This window comes from Osmerus eperlanus, chromosome 11, assembly GCF_963692335.1.
Source record: "Osmerus eperlanus chromosome 11, fOsmEpe2.1, whole genome shotgun sequence".
Classification (NCBI taxonomy): domain Eukaryota; kingdom Metazoa; phylum Chordata; class Actinopteri; order Osmeriformes; family Osmeridae; genus Osmerus; species Osmerus eperlanus.
Genome location: NC_085028.1, coordinates 10,604,803 through 10,632,078, shown reverse-complemented (window position 1 = coordinate 10,632,078; position 27,276 = coordinate 10,604,803). Strand labels below are relative to the sequence as shown.

The following is a 27,276-nucleotide window of genomic DNA, read 5'->3' as shown; positions in this document are numbered from 1 at the left end:
GTACTATGTAAATATTAAAGGGGGACGATGTCTCCTTGCAATGAGAATAAATACCCCCTGCTCTTCTACAGTAGAAGAGCTTTTCCAGAACATCTCTGCTAATCAGGGCAGGGTGCTATCCCTTGTAGTGACAGGTAGAGGGAGTTTGCTATTAATGCTACAGTTTTACAGCAGACCTCCCTTGATCTCCCCTAAGTGGACCGTAGGAGTACCAGAATTAAATACTGTCCATTCCTGGTGCCTCTTGTTCTCTTCAGAATCCAAACCAACATGTTTTCCATGCAGGAGTAACCCTGCTTGGAAAACCTCTACAAGCTCCCAGCAGCTCTCAGAGGGACCCACCTATATCCTCCCCAACCGGTCGTGGTTGATTGTCATGTGGCGAACCACATGGGGTGACAACCACATGCTAAGCTATTTCACCCGTGTTTTTAGGGTTAGATTTTCATGGGAAGGCAGGTGATTAACACCCCTGTTCTTAATTCCTCAGGCTGAGGGTCATACTGTAAACACTCTGGAGACGCTGTGCTGGTGCAGCTGTACATTGATGATCCCAGAGTCTTGTGACAAGTCAGCATGTCTGAGAGGTCTTCATCCAAAAGTCTCAGAAATGATGCTTCTGTCTAAAAACAGAAGTATAGTTGCGGTTAATGTTTATGTTTTTAAAATAAAATGTACTTACAGTATCACTGTGTAGGCACTTGTACTGTAACATGCATCCTATTTTGTGTTCAGTGTTTGTGTGTCCGCGGATGTGTGTGGTTTTTCTGTTAGTCACTGTGTTGGTTTGATTGGTCAGATTGGAGCAAAAGCTTCATTAATCTCAAACGTTATTACCAGGGTTTGGATGAGGTTACCATTTTTAAGAACTTTTTTCCCTATTATGTTTATTTTGTCAAACTTCCATAGCAAAGCTTGACCTAAATATGCCACAATCTGTAAGCTACAGTATGCTTTTCCAATTATAGAAGTTGTTTTCGTTCTGTCTGTGATTGTGCAGTGCGTGGAAACAGTTGGCTTCCTCATTCGCTCATTGTGAGCATGAAATCATCACAAAATTATTGTAGCATTATTCTTTACAATTAATATTTCTTCAGATTGAACATTCTGACATAATGTTTTGTGTATTAATATAGCCAATGTCTTCTAGATCATAAAGACAGAATTTTGAATTGATTTGGTGCCTTAAAACATCATATTTCATATGCCGGCTGTCCTTGACATGTTGCTGTTTGTGATGTAGATGTGACATTTTTGTAGGACACTGACATGGAACCCTCTAGAAATGGTTAGTCTATATTGTGGGCTGTGAGAGGGGTTCCAAAGATTTATGTTCTTCTACATTTTCAAATTGAAGTGAGTGACCTTCTGAGCCATCCTTCCTCCTCCCCCTGCACGATAGCATTCGCCTTGAGTGCTGCAGAGGGTCCCTTTCACAACAATTCCAGATTGAACTCATTATTATGGAGAGAGACCCTGTGATAAGGCAAGAACCCCACCCCACTCCAACCTTCCCAGTGGAGAAAAAGCAATTGTTCCCGTTGCTGTGAAGTAATCAGGATGATTACTTTTAAATTAAAAGCTGTGCGCTAATATTATTGTAATTACGATACGATGTGTTATGATTTGGGATGAATGTCACCTTTTTCACGATTTATGCATGATTGACCTATCAGACATAAATCTCCTTTTGCGCCTCGTTCTCATCAAGGACTATTCAGAGCAGTGGGTAGTCTGTCCTAATTGTTTCAGAGTTCTTTCATACGTGCTCAATTGAAAACGAGTGTTGTTCAGACACATCCGCCTCCTCAGTCTCTGGAAAGGGTCCTCTGATTCAGAATAAATCTTGACACATCCCAAGTGGTGCTGAGGGGGAGGATTGCTCTTATTTTCTCCCCCCTTTCGTCTTTTTCCATTGGCATCACCTGTAAATTGAGCAAGAGAGCGTGTGAAGTGTTTACCCCAGTTGCTGTCAGTCAGAACAGTTTTTTTCTACGGTGGTGATTATTTGCTTTATAAATCTTAATCTCTCCTGGATGGATATCTCCACGGTGACAAAAGAGAGGGAAAGATATACACTGTGCCATCTTTATATATAATCATGGTTCATTCTGTCCACTGTCACCCTACAGCCTTGTTTGAGCTATTTCTTATTTGAATTTCAATTCAAATTCATTTTCAGGAAGCCTCACTCACCAAACAACCTATTCCCTCTTTTTCTTCAACATCCTCCAAACATACCTTCCTCTGATGCCATTCCTGCCCTAGGGTCTTGTGTGAAAACATAGTCATATTAACACTCTCAGCCATTTTACACCCCTGATGTCATAGAACAGCTTTCACTCAACATGCTCTCCAGGGACTGGGGTTTTGTATTTATTATTAATCAATGACCAATCGAGGCTGCTATAAAGTTTAATGTCCAAAGACTGCCTACATGCTTTTGACTTATGTCTTCACTGCATAACATGTATAAATCATGTTTCGCATTAGTAAGGTGTTTAAGTGTGGATATGGCACTCAGAGATTCCATTTATGATTCCATACCAAGATGAGCGAGGCTCCATTTGGGCTGATTGGTTTTAGCTCAATAACACATCCTGATATCCATCCATCCACATCAGAATCCATCTAAACTTATCTGGTCATCAAAACGTGATTCTCATTTCATGTCATGTATCTGGTATAACCACACCACCAGCTTATACTCTCTTCAACGTGACGTAACATTCATTTCAGCCCTCTCTCTCTCTCTCTCTCTCTCTCTCTCTCTCTCTCTCTCTCTCTCTCTCTCTCTCTCTCTCTCTCTCTCTCTCTCTCTCTCTCTCTCTCTCTCTCTCTCTCTCTCTCTCTCTCTCTCTCTCTCTCTCTCTCTCTCTCTCTCTCTCTGAGTTCCGTTGTCTTCATCGATCGGCCGTAGCAGAAGAAAGCAAACGTTAGCACAGCGAATCGGCCCTGTCCGATCTCCTCTCATGGACTGGCACCCTGTGTACACCCGGCTAATTGGTGCTGGCGTCTGCTACACATGCAGAGCTAAGGGCCTCTCCAGAACTATTAGGCCTTTGACAACCCCAGCCCTCTTCTCTCTTTGTCCAGACAGCCAGCTCCTGTCTGGAGGGCACCTAATCAGTATGGGTGGACCGGTGCTGTCTGAGCTGGGTGCAAAGCAATAGGTAAACACTTAACATGGATGAAGGGACAGAGGACGTTAAATAAAACAATATCTTATCTTTGCATCTGTTGCAATTGGAATGAGTACACCAGAACATTTGAGTTAATCTGAAAACCAGGCTGTATTTGAGAAGGGGGCATAGATGGAGATTACAGAAGGCTGTGCTAGCACTGTAATTCCTTTCATCCCACCAAATGGTTATCCTACAACTGATTCTCATGAAGGAAGCTTGTAGGTAAGTACGTTTTTTTTTTGTCTCATAATGACATAGTTAATAGTAGACAAACTTGAAAAAAATGGATGTAGAACCAAAATGAAAGTACAGACTTGATAACATCATTTAGGAGCTGTCAATAAGCTGCTGTAATATGGCCACCACCACTGTAGGGTCATAATTCCTCTCATATATTATGCATAACTTTCAATATACCGTAAAGCACTGATAAATGAAAGACACTTACATAAACAACAGTTCATTCATATGTGTACAGTAGGTTCTCTGATTGGCATGAAGGCTTGTCTGCATGGTGCTGTCTGTGCTCTGTTGTTCCTTGAAGGATTGTGTGTGTAACCATATGTTTTGTACTTAAGATTCGACAAGCACGCTGCTTCATAAATGTTTGCTTGCTCTGTTAGCCAAGCCATTTGCTCTCATTGAGCATGAAATGAAAGCAGAACCAAAAAATCTGCTGTTAGCTGACTACCCATTCAACTGCTATTATACTGTAGGCCGTGTAAATGAAAAACTTTTTTTTAAAGCATACAAAATTGTGCATGTATAATATATAAAAGCAACATATATATTGCATGCTTTTTAGGATGCAAATGAGTATAGGATAAAGTGTATGATGAATCTGTTCAGTTTGTTTCTATTAATCAGAGCTATTGGCCTATCAGATTGACAGATATAGTTAGGAATGGAAAAGCGTAAATATCCCTGCTCTCAGGGCTGTGGTGCCGTCACAGTGAGCGGGTAATGAACTGACCATGTGAGACGCCAGTGTCAGTATCCTCGGAGGCCTGTCTCAGCGATAATAAAGATGAATAATGCAAATTTAAGGCAAACGGCGCAGGATCCTGTCGGCTGAAATCAGCAGTGTCGTTATTTACCTTTACCGAGATGCCAGTGGGGGAATGCTGCAGAACCCTGAGCACTAGAAAGATCGACGCTGAAGGTTTTGAGCTGTAAAACTGCAGAAATAACAAAATGCCTCAGCATTAGAGGCGTTAACGTTAAACTTTCTGTTAAGTGTAGTTCCACCTATTAAATAGGCATGTATGTTTGTAAGTGTCATATTTTAATAGTTAATGGATTTCCTAACAAAATGGAATGAAACCTTAAGTTTGAAGTTTGCAAAAAGAAAAAAACATATGTGAATAATAACTAGTTCTGAATGCATGTGACCTCTGGGTGAATAGGTTCTGCCTGGAATAGTTGCTAATTTATGTGAAAAGTTGGATACGACTTTGGTGCAACTGGGTTTAATATGAATACCATCACTGCTGGTGACCTTCCTTAGAGCCATATTTCCACTGTGAGCCCAGATCCATTCTATTAAAGACATCTGCTGACAGATGCCATCTCAAATATTGATTGCTTTGGAGGGGACACATGTCTTTGCCCTTTCAGCCTCCAAAATGCTGAATGCCCCAGAATATGCCAACAGTCAAAGCAATGCGCCACGCAAGCTAAAACTAGCTTAGTTGGCACTTTACGGTTGATCTAATATCAGGTTTGTTGTGTGGTAAGGGTTAATCTTGAGGAAATTGAATGCCAGATGGTAACTTCTCGCAAGTTCGACAGATCTGAGTATGCAATCCTTTCACTTGAAAGAGCTCTTATCGCATTTCAATATGCACTTTTAATCAAACCATTATGAGGAAATGTTAATTCAACAGTAATGACAAATTAATTGTCCTCATTTTCTGCTTGCATTTTCTGCTGCACATTGACGCTGCACATGGAAGTGTACTGAGCTGAAGGAAACGTTACGCCTCTCTGGACCCATATATAAATGGTGGCTGACATGTTATCAATCATAAGTGCAGGGTGAAATTGGGCAGGCGTAGCACATCCAGTTAAGAAGCCTCATCAGCAGAGCAGCAATTTTATTTGGCCTTGCAGTACGTCACACCAACTAAACCCTTCCCCCTCCACCACCCCCACCTCACACACAGCTCTACCAGAAGGCCCCAATTTATTCTGTGGGAATCAACCGTGTCTGATGTACGACTTGATATTAGTGATATCTTGGAGGGGAAACATTTTAATTTCAGAACATCTTCAGGACTTGAGTCTTGCATTAGATAAATTATGCTGAAAGAATGTAATTTGGTTTTATTTTTATAAATATTCAAATGCCTGCTTGATCTCCATATAACAAAAGGCTTTTTTACTTACAAAAAACATTAAATATTTGACCAGCATTGGGTTTCTTAGAACCTAAGGGGCTCTCCAATCAACTGTGCACCAATAGCAGGCAGTCAACCTCCGGTTCCCCTCCAGAAATCCAGTTCAGTCAAGACAATCACGTATTAGATTTGAGCATTTATTGTTACATGACATGGACATGTAGATTAACTTTGGCGGAGTGGATGATCTAAGGGAAGCACTCCCTGCCTCCTCGATGCAACACATACATACATGTCATATGAGGCAGGGAGCAATAGAGATATAATCCCCCTGGTGGATAGAACATACAGACAGCATGGGGGAGAAGGGGATGGTGGAGGGCGGCAGCAGCACTGATCATACAACAACCGGGGTGAGTGTGTGCGCGTGTGTGCGTATCCACGGGTCTTTTAAAGACGACATATCGGACGTGGCCCAATGGATATGCGCTGCTAACATGGGTGTGGTAGTGGGCGGAGGAAAGGAAGGTGGAGTAAGACGCCTTACGTAACTGATAAATGGATGACGCGCGCTGCCCGATTGCCCTTCCTGAACTAGCTGCGCTTATGGCCTGAGCAGTTCAGCTCCTAGGGAAATTGGGCCAGCTGCTCACAAATCCCTGCGCCCCACAGCTTCCCCCTAGTAGAACTTCCATTAAACAATGTGTCTGTCCTCAATCCCTGCCCTCTTCACACAGTGACCGAGTCGTAATGCAATCTACTTCCAGTGTGTTGACCGTGCTGCAGCTGGCCCTCACCTCTGTCAGTAAAGATTGGAGGCGTAGAGCTCTCTACTCTGATTTAAGAGTTGCTCTAGTGGAAACGATGGAAGATGCTCTCTCACGGCTGTTCTGTGTGAAGATCAGGCGCGTCCTTTGAAGATGGCGTGTACCGAGTCGGGTGTGTTTTTCGCAAGATCTGTTTGACATAAACTCTTTGGGATTAACTCCAGAAATCTAAAGGTATTCTGTTTACTTTGCACTAATAGATTTTGTTTGATAAAATACTAGTATGTACTGGTCTAGAAAAGAAAAGAAACTAGGAGCAGAACAGAAGATTGCATCCTTCGATGAACAATCTCACTTAGAGACTGATGTGCCAATATTTCATCTTTCTTATAGCTTCACTTAGCTGTTAGACTTTCCCGTTTACTGAAGTTTCACCTGCAATCCTTCTGCATCCAAGCAAAGACAATATGCAGGCCAGACACGAGGCAGACACCCATTTAAACCTCATTGAGACTGTCAGGGTGTGTTGGACTTCATTGTGGCTGCTTGTAAACATACTGTGTCATGGCTGAAAGGTACCTTGTGGCTCTGAGGAAAATGAATGATGTTTTATGGCTCATAGAGCAGCAGCTGTGTGAAAAGTCATATTCCCTACCATTCTTACAATGAAATATCTTGCTTTGCACTTTACTGTATGCACACCAAAACAATGAAAGACTCCATTCAGTGAATATTTCTTCAGTCCTTGATGCAGAATCCTGTTCTTGATTACATTGCATATAAAGAAAAAGAGAATGGACTGGACTCCATATAAATCCTAAGCAATAAATATGTCATAGGATGGAGAAACCCCTAATCATATCAGAAGTTGATAGAGAGAGACATGACACTAACACTATATTGTGTTCATTTAAATGCTACTTTAACATATTTATAGATAATAGACCCACAATTAATCAATGATGATTTCAACATTACATAATGTTATCAGTGATTTATGTAGACGACTTCATAAACCGTCATAAATAACATTCGTCCATGGGCTTTTTAATCAATGCATGCATTGAGGCTTTGAGAGAAAGAACATGTCAGTCAGTGAAGATTGGCAGAAAAAGCCCAAAAGAGAGAAAGAGGGAGTATATGTTAACCCAAGGATTCTTAGAAATGTTTTATAAAAATTTTCTGCTACTATTATTCCATGCAGCTATCCTTGGCCCATTGTTTGTAAAGTAGTAATGTTTTTTAAAGGACTCCAACTGTGAACAGATGTGTAAACACACAAAAATGCACTAAGTGTGTGGTGTATTACTTTCATGAAATTGTTTATTGTTACATTTTGAATATGACATTTGAATTTTGTTTCTGAAGTATTTGAACTCTGTGTTTCACATGCAATAACCTATGGACATTTCACATATGGCAGGTGAAATATATATGGCATAGGCTAAGCAGAGTCTCCCTAGAGAAAGGCTATTCAGTGACTCAGTTTAATTAGGTGAACACAAGTCTTCTTCGCCCTTTTTTCATTATCATGCTTTGAGATTCCCATTTGCTCCCTATCTTGTCCATTCCCCCCACCTCTGTCACCCGGTCTCCTCACTTCTCTCTCTAGTCTTGACAGAGGAGAATCTGGAAGGAAAGGCAATTTGAAGCAGTGTTAACTGTAGCCTTGCCTCTGACCTGCACCATGGCATTAAGCCTCCTACAGTGAAGGTGGCTCTAGTCCTTTGCAGACACACACATGCGCACACAAACGTACACGCACACTCAATCCTGTATGGTGAGGCAAGCTCTCATTTTCTTTCTCTCCAGCAATTGGGATCTAGCTCACTGAAACACATACACAAACCCAGGCTCACTTGTACAGGCACACACACGTACACACACCCTCGGGAGTCCTTCACCTACTGACCTCACATAGAGGAAGAGATTATCACAGACTGTGGGTGGAATGTGAGAGCGCTGACCTTGCTCTGGAACTTTCTTGCTTTCCTTTCTGAAACATTCATGTTAACCTGTGTGAATGTTCTAGTCAATATCTGCACACAGTCATATTGCCAATAATAAACAGCAGTTGGTAAAACTGTAACACACAAGCCCAGCAGTGCTTATAAACGTATCTTGGAAACTTTTGTTTTGATACACAATGGTCAACCATCCGTAAGAATGTAACTATTGTGGTTTGGGTTAGGTCTCCATTTACAGGACACACTGGTCAGAAACTTTCAGTTTGCGGAAAGGAAACACTCAATAGTCTCCCATTGTCCTTAAAAATATCTTATTTATGGCCAGAAGCTAAATTAAGGAATACTATGGCAAAAAGATATGACCGGATCAGCCTAGTTTGTTCAAAGAGGTATGTGTGAAAAAATACAGAGGAGACTGTTATTAATTAATGAAATTCCTTATACATGGTCTTTTTTTATATCTGTTTTAAATACATTTTCAAGGTTTGTGGTTGTGCTTTTGTTTTTTGTTTTTTATTTTTGTTTTTTGAAAACTCCAGTTGGCCCATATGGTCCCAGCTTGGTGCTGATGAAAGTGAGGAAGTGGCATAATGACTGTTTTTACACAGCCATGTGAACTGCAATTAGTATGTTTCTCCTGCCTCATTGGCCTCCTGCGCACTCTTTAGAGTTGGACACTATTGGAACCTTTAACCCACTGTGGTTCATCGCCAATCTAAACCCATTAGCTCTCTATGAAATTGCCAGTGCATTAAATTGCCAGTAGATAGACAACACATAGCCCAACTGTGATGGACAGAGCACAAGGAAGGGGGGGATTACATTTACAAAGTTTCTATTGTGACCTGTTTCAGCAGCTGGTGCCCTCTGCAGCTCAGAACTACACACACAAAGACTAACCACCAATCAGAATGCAGCTGTTGGCTTGCAGCGGTGTTGCAGTTCCTGTTCCATTGTTCAATCCCAATGAAAAAAAGTCTTCTGAAATCACCAGTGTTGCATCTCTCCTGCACCATAGGTTTCCACAACCTTTCCAGATGTGTGTAGCTCTTACATTTTGCAATCATAACTGGCCCTCTAATGGTCCTCTAATGTGTGTCTGTTTGGAAAAGTATTGATCTAGTTGCCCAAACGGCTTGACAATGGGATCAAGAGACCGGATTTTGTATTTGATATGTACCCTAATTCCATCCATTTGCTTGAATATGAAAGAGCATGTCCTTGAATTGTTACCATGGAGATCCGGAGGAAAGTAATGGACAACAGCAGGGAAGTGAGCATCATCACAAAGGCTTCAAAGGCCAAGCAAAGCCAACTCATAATATATCACTGATACACACGCGGGCCCAGCCCAGGTGCCTTTCAAGGTAAAAAAAAAAAGCCTCCCCATTGATCTGAGTTTACAAAGAGGAGTGGGCTACTAACAGGGACAGCACGGGTCGGCAGGAAGATCAAAGGCTGCTTCCTCCTCCATGCAGAGGTGAAGAGAGGCGGCAGAGGGAGCTGTATATGTAGGGACCTTACTCTCTCTCTCTCTCTCTCTTTCTCTCTCTTTACCTCTCAGTGTCTCTCTCTCTCTGTGTGTCTATGAGAGGGCAGGTGTAGTTGTTTTAAGAATCATGGGCACACTGCCATTATAATCCACATACCAAAACATATGTTTTTTTAACACTTACAGTTGTGATGTCCCACTCTGTCCTCTTCACTGTTTACCTTTTCCCTACTTACAAAAGTCTTATTCTGGCACTGGTTTGGAGAATTACATGACACTGCTCATCAACTGCTGGAGTGCATTATGTCATTGTTTTCAAAAGCACAACTGGCAGTTGATGGAGACCACAGAATTACCTTTAGCTGACTCTCTCCATAATGGTGGGTGACAGAAACAAGGGATTGCTGGTTAAGAACTTTGCGTTCATACTCAATCTTTTCTTGCTAGTCTATTGCAGTGACTTGGTAAGTGCTATGTGCCCATATTTGACTCCCACACACACAGTGTCCTGACATGAGACAGGGAAATCCAATTAGTGTATCAGTTCTATGTAGTTCAGTGTTTACAGCTGGAGGCATCGTTGCACTCTGCGTTACTTATAAATGCTTTCATGGCGCACTCCTCTAGAGCTTCTTCTATACTTAGAAGAACCCTATCAGATTGTCTTCTTTTGGCAACGTAAATGTTTGAAGGTCACTTGTAGGTTGTGAAGTCTGAGAGCAGGGGATCAAAATATTGTTGACTTCCTTTGATGGGATGTTTACATACAGATTATAGTAGGGAGAGAACAGCAGAGAGCAGATCTTGGGATTCTCACAGTTAATGCTACTACACCTCCCATATATTACTGCACATGTAGCAGTGGCCCACAGTCATGGTAAAACAGAGTTTCCTGCAGGGGAGAGTGTGTTAAGCAGGCAGGCCAGCTCCATACGCCTCTCCTCGGTGCTCTTTAATCCCTGCCATAGGAGTCATTAGACATAGCAGACACATAAATAACTGAAAACTTAATTGTGTTTTAATGTGGCTACTGGAGCTTGTTTATAAGAGGGTGCTGGATTGTCATCGCTCACATTTTGATGATCAAGGGAGCTATGCTAATGCTTCACAGTAGTACCGAAATGATTTTCTTTATTAATTATAAAACGCCTCAAATCTTTCTGTAGAGCTGTTGAATCTTTACATGATGACAGGAGTGCATCCTGATCCTACTGTGACACATACTTAACACTGCCCACAGTGACGGTAAAAAAGGACCCAGGATACATGTGTGTTTCAGTTATGTGTTCAGTGTTGCAAACGCCACAAAGAACTGAAGTCAAATGAATCCATTTTGATGTGGTGTTATTTCCATTCTGTTTTGCAAATTTAGCTGAATGATCAAATACCATGTTGCCTTTTAAGGCCTTTCTGTAATGTGTGCACAATGTGCACAAAATCATTTTCTTTCCGTAGCTGGACAAGCAGTATAGCGAGTATTAGAACCTATTACTAATGAATACATTGGAGTGGTGTCAGAAGACTTGACAGCGTACAACATAAATTAATTATTTTTGTCACTGTCTAGTGGTTGTTACATTAACACGAAGGAGGCAGAGAGAGTTCGCTCCTTGTTTCAGACAGTTATAGTTTTATCCCATATCTTTCCATGCAAGAGTGCCTGACCAAGCTAACGTACTACACAGTGATATTGATTGGTTCTGTCAAGTACATTAGCAGTGATGGAGGATTCTCTCATAGTGCTCTCTCTGTCATTAAGGGGCCAGCCTTGAGTGAATTGGAGGGAGAGGAAACATGGGCTCCCAAGGTAAAACGGATGTCACTCTTCTCCATTTACATTTGACAGGAAGCAACCTTGAAGAAGGCATCAGCTCCAATATGAAATGGGCCCTCCAGAGGTCTCTACAGAAATAATCCTTCAAAGCTAGGCTGGTTGTGTATAAGAGTGTGTGTGCGCTCTGTTGAATGTTCTTCTGGTAGTGCATGTACGTGCGCAATTCCGGTGCTTGTGTTTGTCCATGGGGGAGTTATCGACCATTCTCTAATGTCTTTCAGTTTTATGAGGGCAGATGGGAGGTGCCTTACCCAGAGCTATCACTCTGGAAAGCATTCCATTAGGAGGTGAAATCCCCTCTCACCCCTCTACTGGCATGTTAGTTCAATCTACTCAAGGTCAGACAGTTTCATTTGCCTCCCCATAGAGCCAGCTTGACAGCTGATCAGGAAGCGGATTGGCACACACTGGGGGCTTGAAGGAAGAAGAGCCCATATCTTTTTGGTGTAGCTCTGTACCTTAGAGGCCAGGATTACGTCACATGACTCATGACTGATTGCCCATTCAAAGACCCAAAACCAGCTTCAGTTCACCTCCTTCTCATTGGCTTTGGACAGCAGGACTATAGAGTGTTTTTTCTGAAGCCCTGCAGCATCTTCACTTGCAGCCCCACTGCTGCGTGGACAGTTTGCTACATTTACAGAGAGAAGCTCGCCATTAGTTAAACTCAGTTTTAGTTTCAGTATAGTTTAGATACATTGTACAGTTATTTATAAAGGTACCAAATGGTTGTGACGTTGTACATATTATGGTTTGGGGGGGGGGGAGGTTTGTCATTTGTCTGAAAGGTAGGAAATTTGAGGTTTGCTTACACTACTTCATATACACTTTAGTGAATAGTAGCAATATTACTTAGGGAATATCAACCTTACAAAGTATTTTCTAAAACTCCAGGGAGCTGCTGGTGAAATAGCCTGACTCTGTATTAATGAGCTTTAAAGTGATCTGTGACTTCTGCTTCCCTTTGCCTGTTGCAGCCGGTGTGACTGGACTCTCTCAAGGGACCCCTGCTCGGCTCCAAGCACCCTGTAATTAAGGGAAATCTTCGCATGCAGACGGATCAGTGAGGTCTTTACTTAATGCCTTAAACACAGCTCAATAGTCCCGCCAGAATTCTCACAGAATCTATGGATCTACAATCTCGCTGTACATATGATATGCCAGTGTGTGTACACACACACGTAATATACTGTTCGGTAGTTTTGTTGGAATTATTTTATTTTTCTTTCAGAGTAGAATTGGGAAGTAATCATATATTTTCCACTGCAGTTGCTAAAAGTACCCACACAGTTTCTCAATAACCTGACTGTTGGTCCAACATTTATATTGATACATCGACAGTCTACACAAAATCAGTGTGGGATTATTTGTTCTGGTTAACTAACCCTTTCATAAATTGTATGTCTAGAAGTGGTAAGCAGACAATGGGAGTGGAGCAGCCCATTGAACAGTCAGATGAATCAGACCACACAGCTCCTAATCATTGAGGCAATGATTAGGAGTCATCATCTATCCTTATGTTAGCCCCACATTTGCAAAGGAGCTTCGCCTGTAGAAATGTTTGGGTGTACTTAGGCTAAGAAAGAAAAGGACAGTTATTCTGATATATTTCAAGCAGACAGCTGCAGGAAGAAAGATGCTCTCAGTGCCCGTAATGAGATCAGGCACCACTGGAGCCAACACCCCCTAGGCTCAGGAATCGTATGTGTAGCCAACCAGAGAGGAGCTCAACAAGTCACTGCTCAGCAAGGAGGGAAGGACTGGTTAAACTGGTTGTACTGGATAATTTACCATTCTTGCTAGTAGCTTATATTTTATAATCTACAGTAAAATATATGGGTTGTTATTTACTGAACAGAATAAAACTGGCCAAAATCCTATTATATGACAAGTTTTATATTTCTGTATATGTTATTCATTTCTGTGTAATCGGTCTTCATTGCCTTTACTATCCCTTTATTTGGTGCAGCCATTATTGTAATTAAGTGACAAGAAGCATGCTGAGTTGAAAGAGACTAGGACAGTGTAATAACTTCCCTCACAATTGCTAATGGGGTGCATTCAGAGCCTGTTTTCTTTTACTATCCCTGATGTTCTGTAAGACACACACACGCAAATAATGCACCTTCTAAATGGAACATAAAAATGCAACCCAAAACCTCCTTCACTTGTGAACAGTGCTGGGTCCCTTTTGTGAGAGCTGCTATGCAGAATTGATCGTCCCCGGGCCAGGAACAGACAGTCCAGACAAGCACTCCACAACTGTCCCTGTATATCCAATGCAACTCCCTGACCTGATGACACGTACACAACACACGCATGCCAACAACCTCAACAACCACGTAACTAAACTACGGTTTGGTAATGCAGAGCTATTGTCAGTGCTACAAAAGAACAAACACATACACTATTGTTGAACCATACGGCCTGGCAGGGATTCATAAGCTTGGCTTATTTATCATGCATCTAATGTACACAGTAACTGACCGGTCCACAGGTTCACCGGCCCAGAATTCTGTGCTCCAGGTAATCAGGTGGTCATACTGTGGTTTCTAGGATCCACTTGTTTTGCGTGGTCCGTGTTCGGTGTTTCAATCTCTATTGATTATTCAAATCTTCTGTGGGATTCACAGGGGGATTCGTTGCATCATGCCTTCGAGGGTCATTGTGAAATCCCATTAAGATTTCTGGATTTCCTGAGAAAACACAAGACAAAACACCATCCTTTCAAAAGACTTCCCTCTATTTCAACAACTCTGTACTCGATTTGGAGATAGGTACAAACTTTAATATTAGTCTATCCATCAGGATAAAAATCGAAAACAACATCTTGTGTATCAGATCATTTTTAACAAGTTCCCTCCTCCAGATATTAGGAAGATAGGATTTATTGTCCAAGGTGCTCTTCTGTCTTTTTGCTTGTTTGCTTGATATAGAGCCGAATATATCGTTTGATTACATGAATAGATTCAGAAGGTTGGTTATTGAAGTAAAAGTGAGCTTTTTTTTTTATAGCAAATCATTATTATTACAGGCTGGCCATAATATTTAATCTGCAGTTTGCTAAAAAAAAATGATGGGTTTCATTTGAAGTAAAAAAAAAAAAAAACGTTTTATTCTCCAAGAAAACTGATCATAAACCACAACACCAGATACTGTACTGTTCAGTGTTTGGCTTTACAACTCCAGAGATAAACAGTAAAGTGCCGTAGCCTCCTCACACCTCTCTCCCCTGATATCGCGCTATGTGGAGCAGCACAGTGTCTGAAAGCTAACCTAAGGATAATCTGTCTGGCTCTGCTAGGCTTGGACTGAACCTCTCCTGTACACTCTTATCAGTATCACCTCTCCAACCTGTCTGAATGTTTACCCCTGAAAAGTTGAAAAGCAAGGAAACATGTCCTGTGATTTTATCCTCCTAATATGTTGTTGTAGCAGATGAGTATGTGTGTCAAAGTGTGTGGTGTTAACTCTCAACTCTCGGCTCTCCCTGCTGGATGTAGTGTGGGTCTTTAGGCCATTGCTGTTTCTCTGCTCCTGTAACGGGGGAGAGTTGATTAATAAAATATTGCATGGAGTACATGCCTCTCTATCTTGTTGCATTCGTAGAGGGCAGGGTGGAGGGGATTAAAGGGATGCTGGTAGTGGAGCTTTGCCCAAGCTAAGCCTACCCAGTGTTGATCACAAGGATGTCACAACCCCTCCCCCTTCCAATAGAAGCTGGTATTTTGTCGTTTTCCAGTTGGTTGACAGTGTGACTCAGTTCAGGAGTCGAGGGAATTAACATACCGACCCAGGGCATCTGACATGGAAGGTAATGGGAGAGACAATAGAGGTCAGCACCCGCGACCCATCTCTCACAGTGATGCCTACATGGCCTTTTCAGAACAAGGGTGTTGAACTGCTGGGGTGATGGGAGGACAAACAAGTGTACTGTCACTTTGCTTGGTTTCTCTGACTCTACTCTTGTAACCAACCCCATTCTCAAGAGTCAGAGGTAGGAAAAATGTACTTGTGTATCTCACCATCCCTCCCCGACCACCCATACTGTTGTAACAGTTGTTGCTGTATGTACTATAATGGAGAGCTCAGCACCAGCTTCAGGGTGGGTGCACGTGGAGATCTGGTGCTCCAACACAAATTAGCCATGACAATTTAATGTAATGGCGTTCCTTTGTGGTTACAACTCCATTTGCAAGAGCAATGTAGCTCTGGAACGTCAAATGTGTACAGTGCACGGTTGGTTGAGCAAAGGCGTGTGAGCTAAATTCCTTTTGTTGTCTGTAGCATATCTCATCTTACAGACCTGGACTGCTTTATCTAAGATTTACCAGATTGTTGTAACTAGGATGTAACTATACAGGTTTTTTGTTCCCACACTGTGTTTTTTCCATACTTTCTGTTTAACGTTGGTAGTCTGGATGATTGCTTGGTTCTTTGTAGGTTCCTTGTTGTGATTGCAAAAAGTGGTTGTCTCACTTTTTTCTATGCTGTACAGTAGTGTTGTGATGAGTCACCATCTGCAATGGAACCCCTGCAGTGCCATGGACCTACAGTACTGGAATAAAGTTAGCTGTGATCTATTCATGCTGTTTTGAAAGGACACCGCTCTCTCTTGTTTGTTTGAACAAAAATCTCAACAATGACTAGTACAGTATGTGAAAAGACTGGAGATTAAGATTTATATTATCGATAGGTATCGACTCCACCCCCATGGTGTGACATTTGTATGGTGTGATGTTTATAATAGCTCCTCTGCATGTTAACTAGCGATATACTGTGATTCATATCACAAATATTAATTCCTGAGATGTTTGTGGTGTGTTTTTGTGAGGACAGACTATGTACCAAGGTTACAGCCAGTGTGAATTCCGATAGTGGATAGGTTAGGATCTTCTTTCCATACTTTATCAATTTCTGTTAAAGAACTTTGGGGTGTTTATTACTTAAGCTTAAACTTTGGTCCTGTTACGCAATCTTTTCATCACCAATCCTGAGGACAGGTTACATGGTGGGCATTAAAAGTCAGTTTAAATAGTGGAGAGCTGGGCACGAGGGCATAGCATTTGGTTCTGGGATGTGACGGCTGTGACCATTTCTGTGTTTTTGGAAAATGATTTTTTCTCATTGTAAACTTCTTTTCAGTGCTGTCAGATTGAGAACCTATTAGAATTCGGTGCCCTGTAAGAAGCTCTCCCTTCAACCTCCTGTCTTTGTCTGCAACCTGGCAGGTTCAAAGACTTAAATTACACATTGTGCAGTGGCAAAATGTATCTCAAATCAATGGAATACGCTTTACAAATGCATAAGTAGGAACATAATGAGTCTGAGCTTGTGACCTTGAGCTGAATGTCTGGGTATGCGCATGGCAGGTTTTTTCTGACATCTAAGGTAGTAAAAATATCCCCAGTCGACATGATAATTTTAACCTTTTTTTGGTAATGAGTATGCTGTCAATCTTTGGCATTATTTTTTCTTTTCATACTTTTTTCAACCCCTATCTGGAGCCTGCCAAAAAGATGTTAGGTCTGTTATCACTTGCACATCACTCATCGGCACCTGCTGGTCAGTGTATCTTTTAAATAAATCCGCTTATCAGCTCACCTTCATATCCTTGTTTAGGCTCAAGAACTCTCTACCCCACTGGAGTCAAGTTGGCAGTCACATCATTTATGGCTCAGTCCGTTGACCTATTGTTTAAGTGACAATTATTGTTGTCCTAACAGGTCGATTGATTTAAACTAAAATGTTTTCCTGTATCAGTGGAAGCAATACTGTACCTCCCTATGAACCCTCCAACATTTAATCACCTTAACCTTTTACCAACAACGCGCAATTGAATAACCATAACCTTTTCAAATTCACAAAACCGTTGGTTTCGCAAATTTTTCGTGACCGCCAAATTGATCGTAATCTTGGGCGACATATTATGTCAAAACTCAAAAGAGGCATTTCATGGATTTTCTCAGGGGAGCTGTGGAGAATCTTCATCAAGCTCGTCTGAAGTTAAGAAACAATAGCACCTTTCATTCCCAGGCATGCCATTTAAAGGTGTTGTCTCTCACCTCCCTGGTGTGAAGACTTCAGAGGTGGTCTGAGAGGTGTCCATGAGAAAGGGAAACGCTCACACCTCGCTTTAAACCTGCATGCAACAGCCGCAGTGTCTTTGTGAACAAGTCTGTGATGCTTCGGTGTGTTAGAGATGACGTTTGACTCACAGAGACAAAAAAAGAAGGGGGAAAGGGGGAGACGTGGCAGGGGACATGCACCTGCTGTGCTACCTCACACAAACAGGCAGCTGCAAGCCACCGGCAATCACAAACAAGCTTACTGAATTAATGTTAAAAGCCAACCAGGCTCCAAGCTCGGGAATTATAAATCAAGAGTAATCAGAGGAGTATAATTGATTCCGAAAACTGGTTGCTGTCTTCAGCCAACACAAACTGCAAATGGATTTATTAAGGTGTAATATGTTGTCACAAAACAGACATGCCACTTACTGTGTCAGTGCTAAAATAACATTTGTCATTTCTGGTCACTGATTGGGTATAGCAACAATAAGGATTATGGTTTGTCTAAGAGAAAGTTCAATGCAATGGCAGACACAAAGAATCTATTCTGTACAACATCCGTTCTGGAATCAGGATCTGCACTTAGCAGCAACCCAGGGACCACAGAGGGGGTTCATTATTTTCGTAGGAAGAGATTCATGCTCCTGTTCTGTTTCAGGAGAGTTGTGTACCTCACCATGAGCAGTAGTAACAGTTTCCCTCTTGCTTTCTTCAAACCAACCGTCAACTCATACCTCACACTTTTCTGGCTCACCCATTCAATCCAGCTCAGCAGTATACTGTAATGTTGCATTTGGTATTATGTCTCATGTCTTTTTGTTCATTACCGCCACAAACATCAGGGAGTTGTTTTTTTTGTGCCAGGGAGTAAAACTGACAGTGAGTTAAAGCTGGGTTAGGTGAGATGTAGACCTGAAAATAAAAAGCATCATACCGTATTTGCCAATTGACATCAGGAAAAACATAGTTTTGTTTTAAGGGAAAACTGACATTGAGGATTGTTGCTCTGGTTGTATCAATAGTAGTTGGCTGAATGAAAAACCAGGTCTGTCTCAGTAGGTCGGCTGTCATGGGGAGATTCAATGCTGGAGGCGGCAGAAACGCGTGCCCATCTGTGATTGAATCAGTGACCAGCTCGTCTCAGTTATCTAGATGTGTCAGAGAGAGCTGCTCTGGGTGGCTGTCTTCCTGATAAGGCAGGTCACAACTGCCACAAGAAACAAACACACCTCACAGGTGATGCCAACACCGATGGGATCCTCTCAGATTAGAGGCCTTATCCTTTGCTGTGATTGTGTTCACTTTATTTATGACCATATAAGTTTAACATAATATACCAACCCCCTAACTAATATCAAATTAAAATGATAAAATGTTGAAGAATTTAAGGATGGGCCTAATAATAAAAACTACACTGGATAAGCAATTGGATTTATTAACATTATCAGAATTGGTACATGTTGCCAGGCACAAATTAATGAATAAATCAGTATAAATCTGAGTATTTTATTAGTTCTCATTGGACCAGTCTGCACATTACATGCTTTGGAGTTTATTTTCTGTGTGCCACAAGCTGCAGAGGTCTGTCTACTTTGCTGACTTGATATTGCACATTAACAGTCTGTTGATTTGCTGACGTTCATATTGTTTTGTGGTGGAGTTTTTAATCGCATCAGTATATAACTTGTCCCTTGTCATCCAGCTTCCATTTTCATTGCTTAATAGTGTTTCTACTTGTAGATGGAACATGGCCCGCAGACACACTGTATTTTGAGATGTTTGTGTTTCTTGATGAATTCCCCCATGTCTGTCTCTTTTTCAGTCTCCTATAATTAAGCATGCATTTGGGAAATCAACAACTAACACACTTTGGCATGAAGAGTAAATAAGAAGTGGATTTTCTTCACTGACAACACCAGCAGCCATAAATTGGAAGTTCAGAGGTTGAGAAATGTTGTCTGCCGGCTGTCTCTCATGTTTGATTTTCATGTTGGCTTCTTCTCTGTTCCTCTCTGCTGCACTCGTTTCACACCTTCTTGCCTTGCTGAGAGCTCTCGGTGTTGTGCCCTGTCTCAATCGGCTAAGTCTCTGTGTGGGGTCGAGTGTGTGGCTGAAATGGGTAATCAGCTCTTAAATGTAACCAACCTTGTCCTGTACACTTGAGTTCAATTACAAGAAACGCTTCTGTACCAAATGTCACAGAAATGTAAGATATTGCAACGTTATCACCAAGCCTCTGGGACGAAAAATACAATTCATACATAATCTTACTGGTTTTATTGTTACAGTTATTTTTGTTCAAATCTCCACACTGTTGCCCTTTATCAGAAGCTTTCTAAACGTTCAGATAATGTGACTATTTTCTATATCAGTCCTGCAGACATTTTTAGTGCTTGAGGAAAGGCAGTCACTGTATACTTTACGTTATTCTGCGCTAACTGTGTTTGCATTCAAATGTAATAGTATTACTAAATTGTTCTACATTAAAAGCACATTAGTCCTCTTCCCTATCCATACCCATATCTTGCAAATAATCATCCGTCCTCTCTGTCTGTTTCTGCCACAGTATGTCTCTCCCCTCCCTCCTCTCAGCGGCTGGTTCTGAGATCTCTCTGGACCTGTTGAAATAGCAAGTCTATCTGTAGGCTTATCTTGTTCCGTCTGAGAGCAGTAAACTCTCATCTTTGTGTCTGTCAGTTTAGGGAAGGCACGCAGCCAAGTGTAACTGCACTGCAATATTTGCTTCATTCCAAACTGTGAAAATAGAGCTGGCTCCAAAACTGTTGAATAGTTTGCTTCAAAGCTATGAAATTGTTCTGTCTTCCCTGAGAACATTGCTTATATTTCCTGCTAACCCCTACCACTCATTGATTTCAGTGGTATTGTTATTTGTATATGCCTGCATTTCTTGTCCTTGAAGTTTGTGAAAAAAAGAAAATTCTCTGCACTTGTACCGTACTTGAAATGAAAATAAATGCCTTTGCTCGCCACTATTGAATTCTTGAAGGGTGAATGGATTGAGATTGTCCTTGCTTTAGTTTCAAAACGTCCAATTAGAGATAACCTTAGAACAAGAACATCCTTTTTAAAACGTTGATCTTGAAAGTGTCAGCCATACATATGTGAACCGTATAGATCAGTGGCGGCTGCTGGTCTTTCAAACAGGGGAAGCTCATTTTCGGCCTACATCATATAGCTACATTTTCCGTTCACTGGCTAGTTCACCCCTACGACACTAGCCTAGCCTACTGTATGAATGAATGAACGATCTAACGAAAAAATATTTAAACCCGAATGTGGGAATTAGGTTGAACTGAAAACAAGGAATGTGATGTATAATTGTATGAAATGTATGATGAAAATTGGCTAGCAACTTCGCCAAGCAAATACCAAGAAATAGGTTGCAGCAGTTTGTCTTTCATCTACAGTTGCAAAATCAGCGTTGGGACTGAGCTTGAATAGCTTCGGCGACTTTTTATAGTACAAAATCGCTGTCAATCAAAAGGAGACGCAGTCTTTCGACAGACCCTCCAATCATCACGCGGAAGCCCAGCGTCCAGGCCAGCCCACTCCTCCATTCAACCCCAGAGACGCTGAGCGTCCAGGGTGGGACATAATCGCAGCATTTATCCAATGACCGTATAGTTTCGAAGCACTGAAAAAAACGGGGAAAAGCAGCCCCATTGAAGTCCATGGAAGCTGAGCTTCAACAGGGAAATGCACTGTGGCGCTACGGGAATGTATGAGATGGAAATCAGTCAGTCGACCTGCTAATATATGTAGCTGATTCTGAACGAACTCGTCTTGAATATGAACGTGTTCTAACGCATTTAAAATGTTAACACAATAGTAAATATTTGACCATGAACTTTTTGAAATGTTAGGGGAAGCTGAGCTTCCCTTGCAGTCTTAAAGAAATCGCCACTGGTATAGATATATTCTATATTTATTGTGAAGTTGGTTAAGGATAAGATTAACTGTTGCTAAATAATTGATTTGATTACTTTTATCGACAGTGTCAATTTTTTCTACATGAGCCCAGTTCAAATGAATAATAATGAGAACTGCAATGCTGTGGGTTGGTCTGGTCAGAGTAGGATGATGATCTCTTTGATTGAAGGGGGGTGGCTGCAGCATGCAATCCATCAGGGATGCAGACCACAGGCAGCGGCAACTGCAGCGACAAGGTCCTTGATCTTCCCTAAAGCTGCCAGGCAGTGATAGGTCCCATGACTCCATGGGTCCGCCCCCATATTTCTTAATCTAATTGGATTGTGAGCTGTCAGCAGCTCATTTGTAACACAGAGGTCCCTGTCTCCAGTATCCCAGCTTCATCTGCCATGTGTTCCACTCAGGGCTCCCTAGTTGGAGAAGACAGAACATTGAACAGAGGTCTCTCTCTCGCACCCGTCTTTCTGTCCCGATTGTTAACGTCCCCAGTCCTGTCATGTGTTTTGTGTGTGCGTGTTTGTTTTGCTCTGTTTCCATTCTCTACAGGTGGCGCCCTCTTTACCACTCATCAACCAACGACTCCTCCCTCCCGTTACCCGTTGTCCAGCTGGTTCTTGTTATCCGTTATCCAATCCCGTCGTCCCCTCAGCTGTATATCTATCACTGTTTGTCTTGTCAAGGGAGGCAGCCTTTTTGTCCTTTGGAGAGCTCCTTCTTGGTGTGTTTGGCTGTGCTGGCTGTGAAGGTTGTGGAAACCTGAGACCCGTTAGTTGATAACTGTTTTGTGTTGTACTGTAATTCACTCTTGTTTGATAATCCTTTTTTTTGTTAACCTTATTTCTTCCCAGGGAGGAGGGGAAGCACCTTGTGTGTTAGGCAAGACACCCTGGGCTTACATCACCCGTAGGGTAACTTCCTTGTCTAAACACATCAGGTTAGATCTGGGCGGACCACCCCCTGTATTTTGGTTAGGGTGTTCTGCTCGAGCGCCAGTTAGTCAGTATTGTTTGGTTGGTAGTTAGGACAGGTAAAGGTGGGCTGTCTTTTGTTTTCTTTGCTTTGGTCCCGTCCAGCCCCTTCTCCCTACTATCGCCGTGGCTAATAAACGCCCTTATTTTGACGGTGACCTTGTGTCTGTGCCCTTGCTTGCACCACGACTCCATGCCTCTTTTTCTGACCGCTGGGGGATCTTGAGCGGCGGGGTGTAGCTTCCCCTCCCTAACGGGAGTAGTGCGTAACACTGATCCATCAATATTTTACCACCTCTCCTCATCTTCCACCTACCAGTTCTTTCCTTTATTTGTCTGCTTATTAGCACCCTACAGTCCCTCTTTTTCTCGATATACATTCCACCTTTTTGCCTCTCACCCCTTCATTTCTTTCTGTTCTGCTTCCTGTACCACTGAGCTATCCCATCATGCCTCATCGGTCCAGTTGAGTTTGATGTTTCGCTAGCAGGTGCCCACTGTTGCCAAGACTCAGTTGGAGCAGAATGTCTCTGCTTGTTTGGTTTTGATGTCTAGACATACGATTGGTAGAGATGGGGTAGGATGGAGATTTAGAGAGACAAGTATAGCTATGACTGGACGCAGACCTCCCACTGCACTGTGCCGTGACTGACAGACCACTCCAGCACCTCAAGAGGATCAGTTCAACCATGTGGGATTCAATCTGATATAGGAAGAATGAAGCTGAACAAGCTGTGACAGTCAAGATGATAGAGAGATCTAAATAGTGTGTGTGTGCGTCTGTTTGTGTGTGGGTGATGGGTTATTGGAATTGCTACTACTAAACTGGGGTACTAATTACATATTATGTTTCATACATTGTAGTATGTAGAGTAATCTTAACCCTCATTTTGACTTAAAAAATGTCACATTAACAGCCCTAAAAAAGCTTCCCTTCGCCAAAACCCTTCTCTGCATTCATTCACAACTGACAGAAATGTGTACAATGGGTGTCCACACATAGCATTTATCTTTAAACTAGGTCTACACATCCTATTCAATTTCACCATAATCCTGTGTGTTTGTTTTGTGAGGCTGCAAAACCAGATGCTTCTATTATGTAGTGAACTGAGCCCATTCACAGCTTATAACCAAAAAGCCTTTATGCTGATGTGATGGTGGTGGATTTTACAGCGCTGCCAGACATTGTTCCTTCACTGTCTCCATTCAACACAGACATGCTAGCATGAAGTCAGAAATGGCACCTGGCTGCTGTAAAAACCTAGGCATCCAAAACAATCATCTCCTCCTTAAAGGTTCATGTTCTACACCTCATGTGATAATGACAAGAACCTGCACAGAGATGCTGTTCTAAACCCTAAAGATTCCTTTTCAGTTAATGCCAGCTGCTCATGTTCAGCTGTCTATTCTTTATCCACGCCAGACCCTTTAAAAACTGTATGCAGTAACTCAGTCCTGACCTGGGGATGCATCACCTATGGCCCAACATGGACACCTGCTGTTATTCAAATGTATTCTCCTACTTGGTTCAGTCTGACATGGATTTAAAAGCAAGTGTTAGGTCATGTTTCACTCGACTTACTTTCATTGTACATCCCTGGGTAGAAACAAGTACAGGGAAGGCTGAAAAGGAATCATTCGGGGAGGTTACACGACGAGCATCCTCCTGATTTGAGATTTGTTTCTATTTTCCCCTCTCAGGATAATGAGATAATGAGGCCTGCAAATGAGAAGCGTAATGTTATCCATGTCTCCTCCTGAGCCTCACACCAAGAGCATGATTAGACTGCAAAGTGCTTGTTGATGACTCCTTTCCTCTGATGCCAGTGGGTGGTGCAAAACCTGCTGCGTGATGTCAGGAAAACAAAAAGACTTTGAGAACGTTTTTTTTAATATTGATGGATTTAAAAGATTGCAGTCATTTGTTATTGACTGTAGCACTTTGTCTTTTTCACACCAACCCAATTGTTGTAGTGTTGTAATTGTGTTGTTACATACAGCAAGAAGGGGCAGAATACTTTTTCAAGAAGTTACGTTTACTAGAATATAGCAAAAAAAAATGTGTATGCTCTGTTAAATGGTTAAGATAATTTATTGAAGTACAACCTCATTTTATTACAACAATTTATGCACTGCATAAATCACTGCCCTGTCATTTGGTGTGCTGTACACTTTATGGCATTGCTGTGTGGTAGGGCTGCCAAACAAACTCCCATCACCTCTATTCCTGAGGGAATTCATTTGTTCACAGTTGTCCGTGTGAGCCTCCTTGGCTGTGAACATGACAGGGCCTCCAGCGTGCAGTTCTGAGACGAGTCTCTGAATCCTTATTGATGATTGTCCACAGTGAGCTCTTGCAGGCCCTGTCTCTCAGCAGTTGGCACAGAGAGCGAGGAAAAACTGAAAGCATGTCTGGATTAGAGCTTGTTTAAGGGGGGAGAAGAGACTTTAATTGCTCTGGCGTTGTATTGCCTCACAAAGAGCCAGTAAAGCTAATCTGCAGCTCAGGGGTGAGTGTTTGTAGCAAACAAATAAGAAGACATACTGTATCTGGGGTAAAAGGCATAACAGGGGAAGGATTTAGGAAAAAATGGTGTAGAATTGCCGGATTTCAATTAGAGAAGCTGCTGAATGAAGTAGATTTTGAAATCCCATTAGGAAATTGAGGGAGTACGTTCCTTGCCATTACTGTATGTCTGAGCGGGGTCAAAGTGGAGTGAAAATCTGCTTATGAACACAATTAATAGTTAATCTAGGGAGCTGTACATGTTGGCTTCTGAAGGGATTATAAACCTTGTTTATCTGAGCCCAATAATGTAACCTCCCCTTTGAGACTATTGAACACAAGACAATTGTTGTTGAGAGTGACCACTGTACTTTTGCCTGCATCCATTATACCTGGGTAGACTTCTCTGGTCCTGTATTGAGGGAAAGCAGACTCACATCAGCAGAGTGCATCACTTGGCGCCTCTCAGCTACAGATCAATGCAGCTCCACTGATAGCCAGTGTCCCTGTATCGATCCGCCCTGTCTTCTCTTTGTCCCCGGTCATTATGGAGATGGTAGATTGACCTTTTCCAAAGGCGTCTGACCGCAGGATAGGGGGGAGGGGGGTTGGGGGCAGGCCAACCGACATTCTTAAATTAGAATCTGGCTCTTTATCTCATAGCTGCTCGTGTGAAGTTTTGCAGTGGAGCTTCCGGGTGATGCGTTTATTCACCTTGCAGCAGTTCTGTACTGGTTTTCCGTCTGCTATTGCGAGGTCTGATCTCTCACTAACATTGGTAGTACCACCACATTGCTATGATAAAGCTTCCCATTTCATGATAGAAAAGAAAGAAAAAAATAGTGGTCAATTATTAATGCAAAATAGCAGATAATCTAACTCTTTACATTATCTCTCCATCTATTTTTTGCCTGTGTGTATTGGCTAGGCTGGACTATATAGAGGCATGTGCTGTACTGTACAAATACAGGATAGATGTCAAGCCCTTGGGGGGGTGGGTGGGTTCAGACTTAATTCAAGTGGATTGACAATGCTTACCTGATGTTCTTGGATGGAATCCCATGGCAATTGTTTGGGGGGTTCTCAAAAGCGTAAAAAAAAGGTGTAGAGTTATTTTACTGTATTGATCCTTAACTCAAGATAAGACTAATCCTGTTGTGGGTCTTAGAAAACCCAAGTGATTAACATCAAAGTACCCCTCAAGGAAATTCCCCTCTCTTTTTTTCCTTTGTATCAGCAAGGTGGTGTGAAAAGGTGTGAACTTGAAGATTAGAAACTTAAAAAGAAACGTAAAATACTACAATACAGTATCCCTATTTAATATTGAGGCTGTTTAGTGCTACAGTCTGCTAGAGTCTGTCTGGCAGCCAGTCTGTTGACTGACTGCTTCTTTCCCCTGTCTTGTGTCATTTGTGTCATTTGCATAAGTATGACTGACAAGTGTTAGTGTAGGTTTGATGTAATCCCAGCAGTCGAGTCAATCCTGCTGCCTTGGTAAGGATAGATACGCTCCTTGCAATTGTGACACCTCAGAGAACCAGGAAGAAATACAGTCAGTCAGTTCCGTTCAATTGGAGATATGATCTTTTTTCATGACTTCCCATCGTGTCGGATGTCTTTCGTTGCGCTGAACAATGCTGCCAAAAGGAAGAGTTTCTGGGTAGAGAATGTGATGCTGGTACAATAAGCCCTGATTGTTTGAAGCAGATTGCTATTAGCTCTCAGAGAGGGGGGAGCTATTATTGCGGAAATGAAGCATTGTTGAAGAACACTTCCCAAGGTAGATGACACCCTCCTGAAGGGCCTCAGATTAGATTTGACCAGGTGTGGGTAGAAAGAAAGCCACCCTCTCTACCTACACACATTACATTTGTTCATTAAATCTGCTCAGGATTGAGCATTAAGTCCCATTAACATGGATGGGGGTGGAGCAGGATCACTAAAATGAGCAATTATGGAGTGTCAAAGCCATTATTATTGGTACTGCTGCCTGGGTTTCCAAAGAATGACTCTCATAGCACTGGTTCCACATCGCTATCAGTGCTCTTAGTGCCTCCAGTACTGTTACTTTGTGTGGATTCCAATGATAATGTCACTGTTGACAGCAAGGTGTCTGGAACCCACTCAGGGCTCAGTGTTTGTAAGCAGCACCACCACTGCTTGGCTTATTGAATTTTTATCAGTGCCATGAAATAA

At 42.0% G+C, this 27,276-nt stretch overlaps 1 protein-coding gene across 1 annotated transcript in view; it reads left to right on the top strand.

Annotated features, from left to right (window-relative positions):
- sez6b (seizure related 6 homolog b) overlaps positions 1 to 27,276 on the top strand; it is a 62,029-nt gene that overhangs the window by 1,535 nt on the left and 33,218 nt on the right. The window lies entirely within an intron of this gene.